Source organism: Danio rerio, chromosome 3 (genome assembly GCF_049306965.1).
Source record: "Danio rerio strain Tuebingen ecotype United States chromosome 3, GRCz12tu, whole genome shotgun sequence".
Classification (NCBI taxonomy): domain Eukaryota; kingdom Metazoa; phylum Chordata; class Actinopteri; order Cypriniformes; family Danionidae; genus Danio; species Danio rerio.
The window spans coordinates 19523543-19541912 of NC_133178.1; the positions used below are offsets into that span (position 1 = coordinate 19523543).

The 18370-nt window shown below is 35.2% G+C and overlaps 1 protein-coding gene across 4 annotated transcripts in view; it reads right to left on the minus strand.

Annotated features, from left to right (window-relative positions):
- The window catches only part of spop (speckle type BTB/POZ protein), a 136674-nt gene that overhangs the window by 82777 nt on the left and 35527 nt on the right, over positions 1–18370 (minus strand). For 3 of the 4 annotated variants that reach the window (XM_073934226.1, XM_073934224.1, NM_201130.2), the window contains 1 exon segment: positions 12997–13133. The exons of the other annotated variant lie outside the window; for it this stretch is intronic. The gene's annotated coding sequence lies outside the window, so the exon portion shown is untranslated. 4 annotated transcript variants of the gene reach the window in all.

Consider the following 18370-nt stretch of genomic DNA (forward strand, 5'->3'; position numbering starts at 1 on the left):
AAGGTTTATGATGCACAAACCATTCATCATCTTCTAATACTGTGTCTTCCACGATCCTCCTTTTTCATTCTGCGATTTAAAGAAATCCTATTATGTTATGTTATGTTTAAAGTTCTCATAAAATTAAAATACTTTAAATTATCTTTAAATACTATTAAAATATTAGTATGGGAATATTACGGATATATGTATAAGCTAGTGTGCTCCAAAACTGGATTAAATGTTGTGTTTAAATGATATAAATATCCAAAGTTTTTGTGACATGTCTTTCTTCAGATTCTCATTAAATCTTCCGACCAATCAAATGCTTTCAATTATCCGACATGCCCCACTCCTACATAAGTATGAAACAATAAACTGATTTCACTATTATCCGCACTTAAACCATCACGGTTAATTAACCGTAAAGGCTTATCAACACCGTGTTTCTGCATAGAACAAAAGGGCCAAAACAAAGTTATGCCAACTTAACGCTTATTTAAAGTTCGGAGCTTGTATACCAAGGCTAATATGGTTCGCAACACAATGTGGCATCTCTCTGAACACTGTAACAGGTTAAAAACAGTCGTCGATGCTATTTCTTGTATATTAATGAAGTTAAGAGCACGCTGATTGGCGGTCTGGAAAGACATGAAAGTCTTTCTCATGAATTAACGCTGAAAACTTAAAGACGTCACATTGTACATGCCGGTGCAGACATCCAGTTTCTATGCTGGAATTTACACAAGGATCTAATCGACTTGACATAGCTCCAAAATTTCCGAAATAACGCAAAAACAACAAATTTTCACTTTTTAGTAAAATATGTGTCCTAATAGTGTTTTTAGCAACATGTGATATATATATATATATATATATATATATATATATATATATATATATATATATAATGTCAACATCTCAAAAAAAAATTTTTGGTGTTTTGTGACCCTTTAAGGAATTTTCTGTAATTTAACGGTACATTTCTATAACTGAAGGTATGTTATTTTACAGTAAATTTCTGTCATTTAACGTTTGTTATTTTACAGTAAATTTCTATAATTTAATGTCCATTATTTAACAGTAAATAAATGTAATTTAACATTCGTTATTTTACAGTAAATGTCTGTAATTAAATGTCTATTATTTAACAGTAAATATCTGTAATTTAACGTTCGTTATTTAACGAACATGTCTGTAATTTAACGTTTGTTATTTAACGGTAAACTTCTGTAATTTAACATTCGTTATTTAACAGTAAATATCTGTAATTTAACGTCCGTTATTTAACGCTTAATTTCTGTAATTTACTTTTTTTTCAGCATCCTAGTGGAATTTTTTTTACAGTATGACAGAGCTGCCTTATATACTGTACTTCTACACTGTATAATCCAACAAAATAAAAAAATTCTTTCTTGGAATAAAACACAAAAGGCTACCACCTGAAGACACAAGAAAACACACACATCAAGAAGTAAGGCAGATCCAATAGATGCATTTTAAATGGAATTTAGAAAGGAAACATTTGATGGATTTTCCAATCAGCTTTGTTGAAGCAGTAGCCACTAAAGCCCCTTCAAATTGTCAGAAGTTCCCCAAGGCTCACCCTCCGGTCCTTTTCTAATTTGTTGTTCATGTTGAATTTGCCGTTTGAAGCACATCAGCAGAGTTAAAACAACATCTTTACATTCGGAACAAAGGAAGTGCTCTCAAATGGATCATCAGGTCCTTTTATAGTTTCAGTAATGACCTTAAACTTGACTTTGCCAGGTAACACATTTCCCAGCTCAATTATCCCCCTTCAATAGATTTCAAAGGTGTTCTTTAGAAGCATAAAAGCGTTATAATTAGCAGGAGCCCTCGCACACGTAATGTGCCAAACACAAAGCAGCTCAGTAGCTGTTAATTTCTTTGGCTGTCCTTACAGTTATGTCTCATCTCTGTTGATCCTTCCTTCCACACACATACAGAAACGCTCACACTTCCCAACACTCACCAGCCGAGCTTGAACCATGTGTGAAAGCCCTTTGTGCCTCTGTCTTACTCGTCTTCTGGTTGAGACTCAAGAGCTAAAACGAAAACAACTTTTCACCCCTCATATAGCGTACTCTGAAACATAACTAGTAGTTGGCAACAAAAAAAAAAGTGCAAGTGGAAAGGTGACACATTTTAGCACATAATAAAAAGCTAAACAAATCTGGCATGGAGCCCTGAATATATTTGAACTAAATGCAACCTTTAAATTAAAGTGGATTTCAGCAGGATTGAAACCAAAGTTTTACATTAAGATTAAATTAGGTTGATATTGGGTATTTACAGCAGACAGTTTACTTATTGGTTAACTGGACTATATCAATATGATACAAGAGCAAAGGTGTGTGTGTATGTGTACCTAATTAATACATTTAGCTTGGGATGGATGGATAGATATGGTCAATCAGACAGATAGAGACAATCAGACAGACAGACAATCAAACGGATAGAAAATCAGACAGACAGAGAGAGAATCAGAGAGATAAATATAGACAGATAATCAGACAGACAGATAGGTAGACGATATGACAGATAGACAGACAATCAGACAGACAGACAATCAGAAAGATAGACAGATAGACATAGGCAGACAATCAGACAGACAGACAGACAGACAGACAATCACACAGATAGACAGAAAGAAAATCAGACAGACAGACAATCACACAGATAGACAGACAATCAGACAGACAGATAGACAATCAGATAGATAGATAATCAGAAAATCAGACAGATAGACGACCAGACTGATAGATAGATGATCAGACAAACAGAAAATCAGACAGATAGACAGATAATCACACAGATAGACAGATATAAAATCAGACAGACAGACAATCACACAGATAGACAGACAATCAGACAGACAGACAATCACACAGATAGACAGACAATCGGACAGACAAATAGACAATCAGATAGATAGATAATCAGAAAATCAGACAGATAGACGACCAGACTGATAGATAGACAGACAATCACACAGATAGACAGAAAGAAAATCAGACAGACAGACAATCACACAGATAGACAGACAATAACACAGATAGACAGACAATCAGACAGACAGATAGACAATCAGATAGATAGATAATCAGAAAATCAGACAGATAGACGACCAGATAGATAGACAAACGGAAAATCAGACAGATAGAGAGATAGACAATCAGACAGATAATCAAGAGATAGACAATTAAACAGGCAGACAGAAAGAAAATCAGACAGACATACGATCAGACAGATAATCAAAGAGATAGACAATCAGACAGACAGACAGAAAATCAGACAGACAGACAGACAAAAAAATCAGACAGACAGATAGACAATCAGAAAATCAGACAGACAGACAACCAGACAAATAGATAGACAATCAGACAGACAGATTGACAATCAGACAGATAGATAGACAGATAATCAGACAGACAGACAGACAGACAGATAGAAAGAAAATTAGTAAGATAGACAGCTAGTTGTGGGTTAAATCTAAATCACTACGTGCAAAGACAAAAATTATATTAATTATTTTAATAATTATATAATTACAACAAAATAATTAAGATATTCACAAATTAATAACTTAACTCACTAACAATTAAGCAATTAACTACTCAAATAGTACAATTAATGGCAGCAAATACCAGAGAACCACTGGCCATATCTCACTTTAAAATCTGCATTTAATCCATGCTGAAACTGTCCAGACAACTAATTATTAACACAGCAAAAAAAAAGACAGATAGGAGGAGCACAAAGGAACTACATGATTATTTTGTTCAGGATCTCCCAAGCAGAGTCTCCAAGCAGCCCTCTCCCCCTGTGACCTCATCACAAAGTTAACACAAAACACACCGGGGTGACAGTAGTCCAGCAAAGTTCAAAGTCACAAAAATAAATGAATCCCAAAAAGACTATAGGGTCCATCGCAACCAAGCCACCCTTTTCAAAGTTCACATCAATGTACGGGCCCCTAAACGGTACATGTGCATGATCACACACAAATGCACACAAAAGTGCCTTCAGCAGAGCCAATTAAGACCAAGTCTTGTGTTAACTTGTCGTGCTGTCTGAGCAACAGCAGAAATACAGCCGTTTAGGCCAATCGGCTGCCATGGTGATGCTGTAAGAGAGGGTTAACGGCACTTTACCTCCTTAGTTTTCCTTTCTCTATAGGATGCATGTCATGACTACTACTAAAGGCTTTAAGCTGATAGTTCCACAAACAGTGACCAGGAGCCAGACTAGACTGTTTAAAAGGGGCAAACAAAATGAAAATGACTTTTTGTAATTGATAGTTTTCAGTCACACAACATGTGCGGAGACATAGTGGGCAAAAAAATAATGGTAACACTTTAGGTCACAATGCACACTCTTAACTACTGGCTTATTATCTGCCTATTAAGTTATTAACTGTTCATTAGTCGTTATAAAGTATGATCTTACTCTGCTTACCAAATCCTACCCAAAACCTAAACCCAACTTCTACCTTACTGACTATTAATAAGCAAGCAGCTAATTAGTAATTTATTACACTAACAGTGTTAGTTAATGGTTTGTTAATACCGTGAATTGTGACCTAAACCAAAATGTTTCGTTGGATGTAAGAATTGGTTGTGGGCGCTGTATAGGGATCGCAATTGCCCACAATTTAGGCTTGTGATCATATCTCAGTTCGGTTGACATGTGATGGAAACGTATCAGATGGAAAATGACCAGTACCTACTGCATTTCTATGGACATCCTAGTGCAGCTGCCATTATGGCCCATTATTTTAGTTAAGTTTTAGATATTTAATCATTGGTGACGGCGTCATCTAAGTGTCTGCTTCTATATTTAGTGTCGGTTTCTATTACTTACAATAATATTTGCTGGTAGGAAAAGTCTATTTTTTAATTTCTGCTATTTATAATTTGACTTTTTTTTATATACTTTAAACTGCACTTGACCTGCAAATTAGAATAAAAACTGTATAAAAAGCATACAAATGCACTGACAGTTATAGGTACCATGGATTGTTATGAGTCAATGGCATTACCGTTCAGCACAAATCCATAAATCTCTCTGTTCTGGCTGTTATGTATTTGTGTTATTTGTGCCCTGTTTGTTTGTTTGTTTGTTTGTTTGTTTGTTTGTTTTCCCCTCGCACTGTTCTCCAGTATCTGCTTTCATTATGCTCAGGTTTCGTTCATTGGTCTTTTCAGCTATCAGTCATTTCCTACCCGGTTACGCTTTTCCGCTTGTTTCCGTGTTTGTATTTATTGCGTTGTGTTTAGAAAAACCCAGTCTAACCGTGTATTTCGTTGTTGGCCCTGTGTGCACGTTATCCGTCCGTTATTCGTATATGCTTCTCAGTTTACGTGGTTTACAAGGCTTGGACGAAAGGGACAGGTAAGAAGGTCACGTGACATACATTTTGCAATACTTAGGACTACTCTTCTGAATGGTACATTAGGTTAGGGGCGAGATAGAGTAGACAGTCAGGACTTGGAAAACTTCGCGTATTAATTATATTGTTTTTACATAGTTTGTTAGCTAGATGCTTCTGGGACGTTAGATTTAGTTTGGGTTTTGTTCTTTTTATTTCTTTAGCGCCGCCCGCGTCCCTTTTGCCAGCTCTCTTGTTTTTCTCCGTCTTTATATTAGTTTCTTTGTTGTATATAATGTATATAGTATATTTTTGCTTTACTTACTTTTCCTTCATTCTGGATTTTGTTCACTTTTGGGAAATGTAAATAAAAACACATATTTTTGGCATTCCTTTGGTTGTCTTTTGCACATATTCACTGTTTGTATAAAAATATTTTAATTACCTAAATGTCAAACCCCACCATCCCCTAGCAGAACATCATGGGTTTGTAACAGCTTTCTCTGTAGGAATTCTATAAAGGCACTGCTCAGGTGTGTCTCCTTGTTGGCTAGTAATGTTAAACCTTTTTGCACAACAATTAATCAGCTTTTGGCTAAAAAAAAAAAAAGAGAGAAATTACTCAGCAGGTGACTTGGCGGTCATCAGGAGCTAATAATGTTTTGCCCACAAGGACAAGAAAAGAGTGACTGAGTAATATGAGTGGACTTTAAACTATGGTTGAGCAGTGCTAATAATTTAGGGATGGGAAGATTAACCGATATGTATCGATACGCGGTCATGCGCGTGCAGGATGCGAGTGTATCGGTAGAGCAGCAGAGGATGAATGAAATTTTGGAAGCAAATCGAGATGCATCGGTTTTTGCGAGATGCATCGGTTTTTCCGAGATACAGCATATTTTTTTAATATAGAATGTATTTTTTATTTATTAACAAGTGTTGTCAACCTGTTTTTGGCGCATAATTTAATCGACCTACGTAAAGTAAGCCTTAGCAACGGATTTGCGGATGTGTACACTTACAATACAACTCAGTGTATCAGGTGTGCGGATGAAGCTAGTGGTGCGCCAGCAAAACAAACATTTTATTCCCCACTGAGTTTTAAATCTAAAGTATGGCAACATTATGGATTCTGCAAAAAGGATGGACGACTTGACAGGACTGATGCAATTTGCAAAATGTGCCGCGCATCTGTAAAATACGCGGGCAGTACGACTAATCTGATATCTCACTTGAAGCGGCGCAACGGTGTTGTTGTGAAAGCATCTTCCAGTGTTCCTACATCCCCGGCTTTCGCACTGCTTGAACTGTAGCTACCAGCTCCAAAAGTGGTGAGAAAAGCATTGAAAGTTTTTTTTTTTCCATGCGCAAAAGTTTTGTGCGCTCTATGCCAATAACGGATGTTATTGCATTGTTCATCTGCAGGGCCGGAGCAAGCTGAACTGCTGCTCTAGGCAGAGGACGATCACGCCGCCCTCAACCCCAATGTGAAAACGAAAGTGCACGGTTATGAAAATGAAGTGACGTGTCGCGGACCTCTATTCTGCCGCCTTATGCGCGGATATAACTGAGGACGCGCGGGTGTCGCGGACCTCTATTCCTCCGCCCTATGCGCGGATATAACTGAGGACGCGCGGGTGTCGCGGACCTCTATTCCTCCGCCCTATGCGCGGATATAACTGAGGACGCGCGGGTGTCGCGGACCTCTATTCCTCCGCCCTATGCGCGGATATAACTGAGGACGCGCGGGTGTCGCGGACCTCTATTCTGCCACCCTATGCGCGGATATAACTGGGTGTTGCGGACGCCGCCCTCTCTATACTGCCGCACTAGGCGGTTTTAAAAACCTCCTCCTGTTAATTTTTATTCAATTATAATAATAATAATATTAATAATAATAATGATAAAAATAATGGGTGTCACGGTGGCACAGTGGGTAGTTTATCACCTCACAGCAAGAAGATTGCTGGTTTGTTATATTTTTATCAGCCTGTTGTTTACAGTGACAGTGATGTTTCAAAGCAGCATAACACTGCTAGTTCACCACCTTAAGTTTTGAATAATCAGTGGCAAAATATATCTTTGTAAAACTTGTTTTCATAGTTAAAGTTAAATCACAATTCTTGTTGTGCAATGCTCAACCTTTATGTTGAAAGAGTGCAAATATGTATATTTTAATATATATTGCACTTATACATTCTGTTTATCTTGAAAATACTTGTGCTATATGTTCTAAAATGGCCCTCTACTGTAAACTGACACTCTGGCTCTGAGAGAAAAGCCAGTTTGTAAAAAAAGTCTTGGTTTTGCTTGGTTAATAAATAATCAAACTCATTCAATGGCACAGCATCCTCTTTCACATAATCTCATAAACTTGATTTAATTAGTTAGTGCTGAATTATCGCATTGTATCGTGATATGGGTGTGAATCGTATCGTGTCGCATCGCAATATGTCATAAATGTATCGCTAATATATCGGATCGTATTCTTTGTATCGAGATGCGTATCGGATCGGCATTATAGCTTAGATGCCCAACCCTATAATAATTATAAAAAGGGTTTACTATTATGTAGAAGGCAAAAAAAATAAAAACATTTTTAAATACTTAATACTAAAAGTATTAAAATAATGTTCAATTATATTAGTCAGTTTTGCTCCAAATTAAACACAGCTGATTAAACTAATCAGGGTGTTCAAGAGTACTAAAGACTATTAAACAGGTGCGAGGAGGATTATTGGAGCTAAACTATGCAGAGATGTGGCCCTCCAGGAATTGAGTATGAGACAACTGCACTAGGAAATTTTTGTTTAAAACAACTATGCAGAGTTGTGGCCCTCCAGGAATAGAGTTTGAGACAACGGCACTAGTGCATTTTTGTTTAAAAACAGTGCCTTTGAATGAAAGTGCTGTCCATTTTTATTGTGTTTCAGAAAATCTTATTAATATGAATCTTCATCCACACTATATGTGACCAAATGATTTATTTACTCTACCTTAAGTAGTGCCAAACTCTTATGAGTTTCTTTATTCTGTTTAAAAAAAAAAACACACACACAGAAGAAGATACTTTGAAGAATGGTGAAAACCGGTAACCATTGACTTTGTGTGAACTGTTTTAACCATCACATCATCTGTAAGATAAACAAAAGGTTATACCAAAAGCACAGACAAAGTTTGCATAATGGTAGTCAAGTCTGTAAATGCAAACATATGGGCAAGAAAATGCATATTGGTATTGGCAAATTGGTTATTCATTCATTCATTTTCTTGACGGCTTAGTCCCTTTCTTAATCAGAGGTTGCCACAGCGGAATGAACCGCCAAATTATCCTGCATATGTTTTACGCAGCAGATGCACTTTCAGTCACAACCCATTATTGGCAAAGGTTTTGGTTATTTACATTAAATAATAATTATTGGATGGAAATACAATGTGGGTTTAAGTATCTTTTAAATGATTGGAAATGCCTGGCATACCTCAAAGAAAAGCCTGCTGTTTTAAGTTAAGACATTTCTAGTCAACATTTATACACAATTAAGTCATTCACAATAAGAACAATGAGATGCACAAGCTAGAAAAATGTGAATGAATTTCCATTTATAAAGAATAGATTTTCACACAGTTTTACTTTCATGCTGACTTAAGCATCACTCACCAGAGAGCTGTTAAAAATAGATAAAACTAAAGAAGCTCAAAAAGATATTCTGGGGGAAAATCATTAGCATCTGAGATTTGTTTACTACCTTAAAGGTTTTGTTCAGGTTAAGTAATGCAAATCGATAATAAGTCAGCATTAATAAATAGTACATTTGAGAGACATCTTAAGGCTATAAACTGCAGGAGAAAACTGCTATTCATCATATAAACAAACACACAAGCGTCTGGTAAATGCTTTAAATGGGTTTGTGACTGAGTCAAGCTAACATTTTTGAATTCACTTCATGGTCAATTTTAGATAATGTGTGTTTGTGATTGATCATAATTGCCTTTATAAAGAGATAAACCATTTTCAGAAGCGTCATTAAACACCAGATGAACCATGGTTTTTAACATGGATGCAGAACTGTAGGTGGCAAAGCACAGATTTCTTTTATCCTTTGTTTTTCGTAAGGGAATGGTTTCACCCCTACTGAGTAAATGTATGAAATGTGACAGAGTGTGTAGGATTTTAGTGTTGTGGAATCTGCATGCGACTTTGAACTGAGCCCCAGCGACACTCTGCAACCCAATTACCTGACGCAGACGCAGACACACACACTGCTGAATATTCCACATCTAGTGCCCATGTACACACGAGAATGTGAAAGAGAATAAAATTCAAAGAACTAAATAAGCTGGCGAATGGTAATTTATTTGAAAAAGAAAAAAGAAAGCAGGATGTGAGATGCCGTAAGAGACGAAGCGTGAGACTTTCTCCTCTCAACACAGCCTTTGTTTCAGGCAACATCTGAAACGGGGAGGATTTTACACCGCATGTGTTTACACCTCTTCAATAATAAGGAGGAAGTCAGTGTTCAAAATTGGCTGAGTGCTGTAACGTGCAAACAGATTCTCAGCAGAGACTTGGAGTCGCTGCAAACAAACTTGACTCTTCACGCTCTGGGATTAGTCTGTATGTCTGCGACAACGTCTGTGAAGCACTTTCACACAGTATGAACATATTTTATGGTGTAATCGCTGAAATGTGAACCCAAATAATGTTATTCTCACATTGTCCCAAGCAGATTACCTGAGCGATTTTCAGTTTGAAGGATCTTACTAAGGACCTGAGAATGCAAACCTATGTGCGTATTGCTTCAAAAAAAGCAACCATTTATTTGTGTTGTTTTAGTTTTATTTGTTTCTATTTATTTAATTGTTTTATCATATGTCATTGATCATTTATATGACTATCCTTTGCTTATATTATTTTATTCTTCATTTAATTATTTTATTCAATTATATGATCATTAGTCGTTTCCTGTATATAATTACAATTTCTTTTTATTGATTATTAGATAATGATTGGATTACTATTTGTCATAGTATTATGCATTTCTATTTAATTATTACTATTTTCCTATGATTATTGCTTTATTATTAATATACTCTTTGTTTCAATATTGTTATAATCGTATGATTGTGGATACAAGTGACACTTGTTTTCAAAAGTAAGAGATAAGAGGATGTCTGCATCTGAAATCGCATGTTTTCATACTATAAAGTTCACTAAAAACAGTATGTGAGCTGAGAAGTGTGTCCGAATACAGAGAATTTAAAAAACAGTTTATGAACTGTGCATCCGCAGGATGCTTAGCTAACCCATGATGCCACATGAGAGAATTCAATCCGTTTGTTTAGTGTGACATCACGAAAAGCAGCTTCCGAGACTAAACAGATGGTAACACAATGTTTACAATACTTAAAAAAATAATAATAAAAAAATAAAATAAAAAAATAAAAATAAAAATCACAATATTTTATATTTAATTATTTTATTTAATCATATGTCATTGATCATTTATGCAACTAGCATTTGTTTATATTCATTTATTTTTTCATTTAATTATTTTATTCAATTATTTGATTATTAGTCATTTACTGTATATAATTATTTCTTTTAATTGATTATTAGTTAATGATTGGATAATTGTTATACAACTTATATTGTTTTATATGTTTTTTATAAATTGTTCAAATATTGGTGTCTGTGATGCAGCAAGTCCAATGAATGTTGTGTATATCATGATAAATATAAAACTTCCTTTAAAATGTATGATAAGACTAAAAAGTAGTCACAAACAAGTATTTCTGCTTGGACCCGGAAACAGTATTTCATAAGTCACGACTTAACAAGTGGATTGAAGTAAAGTGACGCAACTAACACAGGTATTTCACGTGATAATGGGAAATAGCAGATGTAGTACAGAGTTCCATTAATACTACTCATTATGAAACAATTTTCTAATGGTCATGTAGTTCATTTAAATTCAATTGTAGTATCTACTGTGCAGTAGGCGATTTCAGACACAGCCAATGTCTCTATTTTAAGGTCTGTATTGTCTCGGGACAATGTTGTAAAGCAGTAATTTTCCATTACTGTTGCTTGTGGTATAATAACACTTGTTGGATTTGTCCTTGCCAGACGAAGTCTGAGCATTGAAGCATAGATCATGCAATAAACTGTATTCTTTCTTTATCATCCTTCGTCTCCTGTTTCTGCTCTTCTCTGGCTTTCTCAATCAATGCCTATATTGATAAGAGACTGTTGTTCAGTTGAATACTGGTTAACAGGTTTGGGTATTGGGCAGCTCTGCTGGCTTATTGTCTGGATATTTTCTGACAGGATCTGGCGTCCGGGGCTAGATCTTATTTATCTGCCATGGAGAGTGTGTTCTAAAAATTTGTTAGATGGAAACTCAAATATCAACTTTCATTTTCTAAATGCTCTCTCCCTCATTGCCAGTAAATGCTATGATTTTACTACCTCACTAGAGTTTCATTACATCACAGATTTAAAAAGAACATACACAAAGGATAAAGACATGCATAAGTGTAAATGTAACAATAAAAAAAAAAAATATTTCTGTTATTATTAGTAGTAGTATTATGTTTTAATATTGTTGTTGTTGTTGTTGTATTATTATTAGGGTTATTATTATTACATGCCTTTCACATCATCGAAATCACTGTGGGTAAAACTCTTACTCACGCGTGTCTGTATTCGCGAACATACATTAACAGAATGGCTCGTATAACCTGGTTTTGCTTCATATGAAAAATTCACACTTGTGTGGCACATCTGATCGGTCTCCAATCACAGAGAGAGACAAAAAGAGAGAGACACTGTCACTCTTAAAAGATAAAAGACCCACAGGGTAACGCTGAAAAAGATGTCGAGAACAGAGACATGGATAAAAACAGACACAAGGTCATGAGCGGCTAATTATCCTGTCAGTAGTAATGCACTCAAGCCTGTGATCACCACAGGGTCATCCGTACTACATGCACCTGAGAGAGAGAGAGAGAGAGAGAGAGAGGTGTGTGTGTTTGGGTACGTTTTAAGTTAGCAGATGAGTCTGCTTGTGCGCTCGGTGCAAGTCCTTCACCTGTTGGATCTCTCTGACGCCAAAAAAATAAAGATATTGAAAACACATTATTTCCTGCACTGAACTCACATGTTGCTCCTTTCATTCAGTCCAGTAACATCTTAGCATTTAAGATTTTTTTCCTTTCTCCATTTCCTCACAATGGTCTTTTAGCACCAAGCAGTCCATTATTAGCTGTAAAATTGCCACTTTCATTACTCCATTGTCATCGAGAATACTAAAATCCACATCCTTCACACCAAACCTTCACCTTTTTATTTCTGCCAGTCTCCTTTTCTTTTCGCCTCCACTTCACAATCTCTGCAAAACCTCCTAGTGTCCTTCTCTCCCCATTAAAAGAGATTGTATTTCTCTCTCCCCTTGTTCTTCCTTAAACCAATCATCTACCAGTCTAGTTTACAGTAGAACTGACCCTGAGCTGGATTTAAGCTTTAATAAATGGACACACGTGAATTGTACAAAAGCACAAAGCGGCTAGACAGATGTTCTGTTGTTCTTGTTTTTAAACTGATCAATGCATATATTACTTACTAATTTGAAATGAAGCAGAGATGTTGCATCTCGTGGCAGAATGTTTTCCTCTCTACGTCAGAAGTTTCAGGCTTTACAGTTACTACGGAGTGCCTTTCTTTGCCGATTATCGAACAACGAGGTGTCCAGAAAGAGATCTGAGAAGAGGCAGAAAGAGAAGAGTGTTATTAAAACACTGAGAGGTCACAGACATGAGCGTACAGCTAAAAGGGAACTACAACAAAACAGAAACCACTCCGAAAACACACACACAAATTTGAAAGTAATATTAAATACCAATAGCCTTACTAAATAAAAGAGGCTCTTTAAAACTCCACCAAAAAAAAAAAAAAAACATAAAACATTGTTTATTTCATTTTATATTTGTTGTATTGCTTTCATCTGTGCCTTAATTCATTTATTATATTTTATATACATTATGCAGAAGCACTCCCCAATAAAATCATCCCAATGGTAAAAAAAAAAAAAAAAACAGTAAAATTTTATTCATAATTGCAATATAAAAATATAATAATAATAATAAACAAAATAATTGCAATGTCAGTATTTTTCCAATATTGTGCAGCCCTGCTTAAAAGCTTAATTTCCATAATGAACAGAAAAACAAGCAACCTTTGTTGAGCAGCTACTTCAGAATTTTGCCATTGCAAAAAAAAAAATGTATTAATAAATAAATTCAAAACAACAACAAAAAAAGAGATTAGTTAGCAAGTTGTCTAATTGCTGCACATTTTCCGCAGATTCTGGTCAGCCAAGACACTGTTTAAATTCCTGCAATAGCATCTGCATTCCTTAATATTAAATAACAATATAGTCAGATATTGAAAGTGTTCATCTGCACAGTCACACTTGAAATTAAGAGAATCAAAAAATGGTATAAACCATTTTTAGATATGTAAACAATCAAAATGGTCCTAATGTATTTCTTGTTTTACATTTTTTTATTACCATTGCTTCTGAGAATCCAAAAATGTCAACATATTTAATGTTATGATAGCTGATTTAGCGTGAAGTTATGATTGAATTGCCTCTTGTTACAGTTATAAAATAGTATGATAACAAGCAAGAAATGTTCACAGCCCAATGATATCACCACATTGAAATGGTCAATAAAGTATGATTTAAAATGACAAAATCACTAATTGCTGATATTCTAAGATATAAAATTCCCTGCTTTTCAATATCTGGAAAAGACTTTTTAAAAATCCAAGATAATCCGGAAATTCCCTGATCCTTATAATAACTTCTTTTTTTTGTTTAATCATAAAATCAAGCCTACTGCAGTGCTAGAAGATCAGGTATTTAAAGAGAAAGAACAGCTTCAGGAGAGTTGATCATGTCTGAAGCCCTGAAGGACAAAGACAAGTTCAGAAATCAATCCCATCATCCCCTAGACATGACATCAAACACAAGCTGGGCTCTAACTGCTCTTCACTCCCAGGGAAGCTCAAATCTTCACAGCTTAACACCATTATCATCTGAAAACCTGTTCACGGTGATTCTAAGGGCAGGATTCTTTATACCTTAACCAGTGTGTGTGTATGTGTGTGTGTGTGTGTGTGCGCACCCAGTCTAGTACATCAGGTGTAGGTGTAAAGTGAGAGATTTCGCTGTCAAACGGTGCACTTACTGGTGATGACTGAATTAAACCCCTTTCAGAGAACTTGCGCAATTGAACTCCAACACACACCGGGAGTAAATCTTTGGCTCCAGCACTTCCGGTCGAGTGTTTTAGTGCACCACTCAAACTATTTCAACAACCCCACTTGCTGCTGACCTTTCGAAGCACAACACATAATATTCAGACCGTTCCAGGGTGTACGCAGTCTCAGTGTGTGCCATGACATGTTTGTACCCGCGTTTGTGATGCTCTACATGCGATTTTAACTAACTAACACTTTTTAAAAAGGTAACTACGCTCAAATTACATTTGATGTTTGTTCAAACCACTTATTTAAAATAAAACAACTTTTTTTTTTTTTTACAAATTTAAGTTGATTCAAAAATAAAGGAATTAAGTTGACATTATTCCTTCATGCTGCACCAACACAAATTGATTGTGTGGAACCCAGCACTTTTTTTACAGTCTAGATAATAAATAACTAGAGAGAAGATAAAACACATATACATAAAAAAATACACATTTATGTGAAATATAGCAATATAAAAAGCACCATGTTGACTGACTATGATAAAGTTCAGTGCAGTTGAATACAGAAATTGCATTTCACACAAAGAATGGGGTGGCAATGATCACATGATTTAAAGCAATTAATCATTACTCTATGTTTTAAGCCAATGGTTTCCAATTCCAGTCATTGGGAACTCCCTGCCCAGCACATTTTATGTTTTTCTGATACTTTTTGATACATTAAAATCCACTTTTTAACAGAAAGACCCATGCACTGATCCTTGTCAAATAAGAAAGATATACAAAATGGGGCTGCTTGACATTGGAAAAATCTGACATCGAGATATTTAGCATTTCAGTGATATATATATATTTGGAAACAATTTATTAATCTTCAATTGATTGGATCATTTTTGTAAGGGGACAAATCATGCATGAAATGTAATAAACAAATTACAAGCACAGCTAATTGTGCTAGAGCCAGGGGCACCGCTGGGGGGTGGGGGTGGATGGCGATTCTAAGGGCCCATACAATTAGTGGGCCTATAATTGATACATTTCCCAGGTCAATTTTTTTTAATTACCTTTTCTACTGCATTTGGAGTCACGTGACCCTGCCCTGTCAGGCTGAGGTTGGTTTATACTTCTGCGGCCACTTTGCAGGCACATCTGATCTCTGGTCAAGTAGGACGATGGACTCTTTTTTGATCCTTAATTTGTACTACATTGACAATGATTGGAAGCTGCACCAGAGAAGCCTTGAGACGGCATATTTTCCATTACATTAAACTATTTGTTTACAGAACATGCAAGAAATGCACCATTTAAAACATTATTTACAGGATATGCAAGAGTTATTTTATTTAGAAGAGATACTGTTTTTTTTCTACTTTTAAATGTTATTAATTTTCACATTTTTATGAAATAAAATAATCGTTTATAAACTATAATCAAGTTCAAATATTTAATTAATCAAAATTCTGATTTTAGGCCAAATCACCCAGCCCTATATATAAGCCCAACTCAACATTGCAGATCTTGCAATGTGACTATTGTGAACCTTCACATTGCAATATGAATGCTGAAACAATAAATTGTGCAGCTTTTATACAAATTGTGCAGGGCGGGGGTGGGGGGTAGTGTTCCCAAAGACTGAAATGGGGAACGATTGTTTTAAGCTACAGCTTTCTTGCTTCATATAGCAACCATATAAAAGCACACTTCCATGATGCTGTGCAATGCTTCACAATGCGGAGAATAAAACTGGACGTGATGTCTGCACTGACACACTGATGTGAATCATGTGAAATATCCTTTACAAAAAAGGAGAAAAAAAGGTTATAAATTATGATTATAATGTACGAACCTCTAAATAATAATACAAAGGCCCTAATTTGTTGGATATTAAACATTTAAATGTAAAGATACTTTAACAGACCAAGACATTTGCTGTTTGTGATAAAACTGCTTGTTTTTAAAAGTATTAAAAACTGGATATTTTATTATTCTATAATGTTTAATCAAATTTGTAAAATAACAGAAGCACATTTATTGTTCATCTTTAACCATTTTTAGCTAATTAGCTACAGTTTAATAATGATAGGACCACATCCTAAAATAGGATTTTTTTTCAAAAAGCAACAACTGCAGTGGTTGTCTTTCTCATGGTCAGTCAGGTAAGCAAGTTTCTTTGTTTATTGTGAACACAAAACACGGCATTTTGAAACTTTGTCTGAAACTGGTTGAAATAAAAATTGTTTAAAAAAAGTCTTAAGTCAGTATCTGCCAGTTTCCAAAATTCCACAAGATATCTTCTGTGTTCAACAGATGAATGAAATGCAGAAAAGTTTATATAAAAAATTTGCCTACTAGCTATACACTTAATCTTAATTTTTAAAATGTTTCATGTGAGTTTGCATATCAATGTGTACATTAAACCATGCTCTTTATGTAAACAAATAAACAACTGTATTTAATAATAAAAGTTTTTTCAATCAATATTTTTCACATTTTATTAATAACGTCTGATCTTAGTTCATTTTCTATGCATGAAAAAGCTGCATAAATATTAAGTAAACTATTTGTGCTACAATAAAATATCATTCAATAATATTAACGAACTATTTCAACAGTGTCTGAATTTAATATGATAATCAATCACCTACAGTAAAACCTACTTGCCAGCCATAACATATGAACTCAGAGTATGGGAATCAAAGAATCATTTTAAACCCGGTGCAGCTGTGCTCCACGTCCCAGGATTCTCACCTCTGCTCTCTGATTTAAGAAGCAAGTTATTATGCCTTCTAATGAGCTCCAGAAAGTCAATTCTTTGACATGCACAATAATAATTAAAATTGATACTCAGCCTGAGCGTATCAATTCAACGCCGTGAAAGAATCACAATACTATTGATTTTCAGACCTCCACCACAAAGAGATGAAAAAAGAAGCAAGCCCTTTAATCTGACGAAGGATAGATGGAGGTTATACAAGGTCTGCGTTTAAAAACAGCCAGCACGCCAATCAGCATTTTTGGGCTGTCACAGAAATATCTGTGATGTCAAACACAAAATAGGCAGTTTGTGAAGTTTTGAAAGATGACAGACAAATCAGAGGAAAAGCATAGTTTCCTATTGTACTCCTCATAAAAAAAACAGCCCATAAAGAGATCTTCTCAAAAGGTGCGGGCAAACAATTCTTTATCAAAAGTAGCAAAACACATTTACAACATTCTTGGTTCAATAAAAACTGAAAGCAGATCAATACTAAAGCCAATTTAGGTTTACACAGCACGTGCGGCTCAATCAATATTAGGTCCAACAATTAAATTAAATAACTATTGCCAAAAGGTGCTTTAGTACTTAAAGAATACATGCGGGCAGGAGAGTTGAGAGAGATGAAGGGAGGAAGTGAAAGAGACAGAGAGATAGATGATCAACTCAGCACCGGACGGCAATCTGGAGATGGAGAGACAGAGAAACCGTGATGAAGAGAGAAGTAGAAAAGACAGAAGATGAGAAATAAAGCGAAACAGGGCACAGAATAAAAATGGAAAAATGAAAATAAAAGAAAGTTACCGAATAAGAAGTGTTGTAGACCCTGCATCTGAATTATAATACAATTGGTATTTTAAATTAAGAAATTGTTATCAGAAGTAGGCTATTAAAAAGAATAGCTCATGTAAAAAAAATAAATAAATAAAAAAAGGAAATGGAAATTCTTAACATTTAGTTCATTTAAT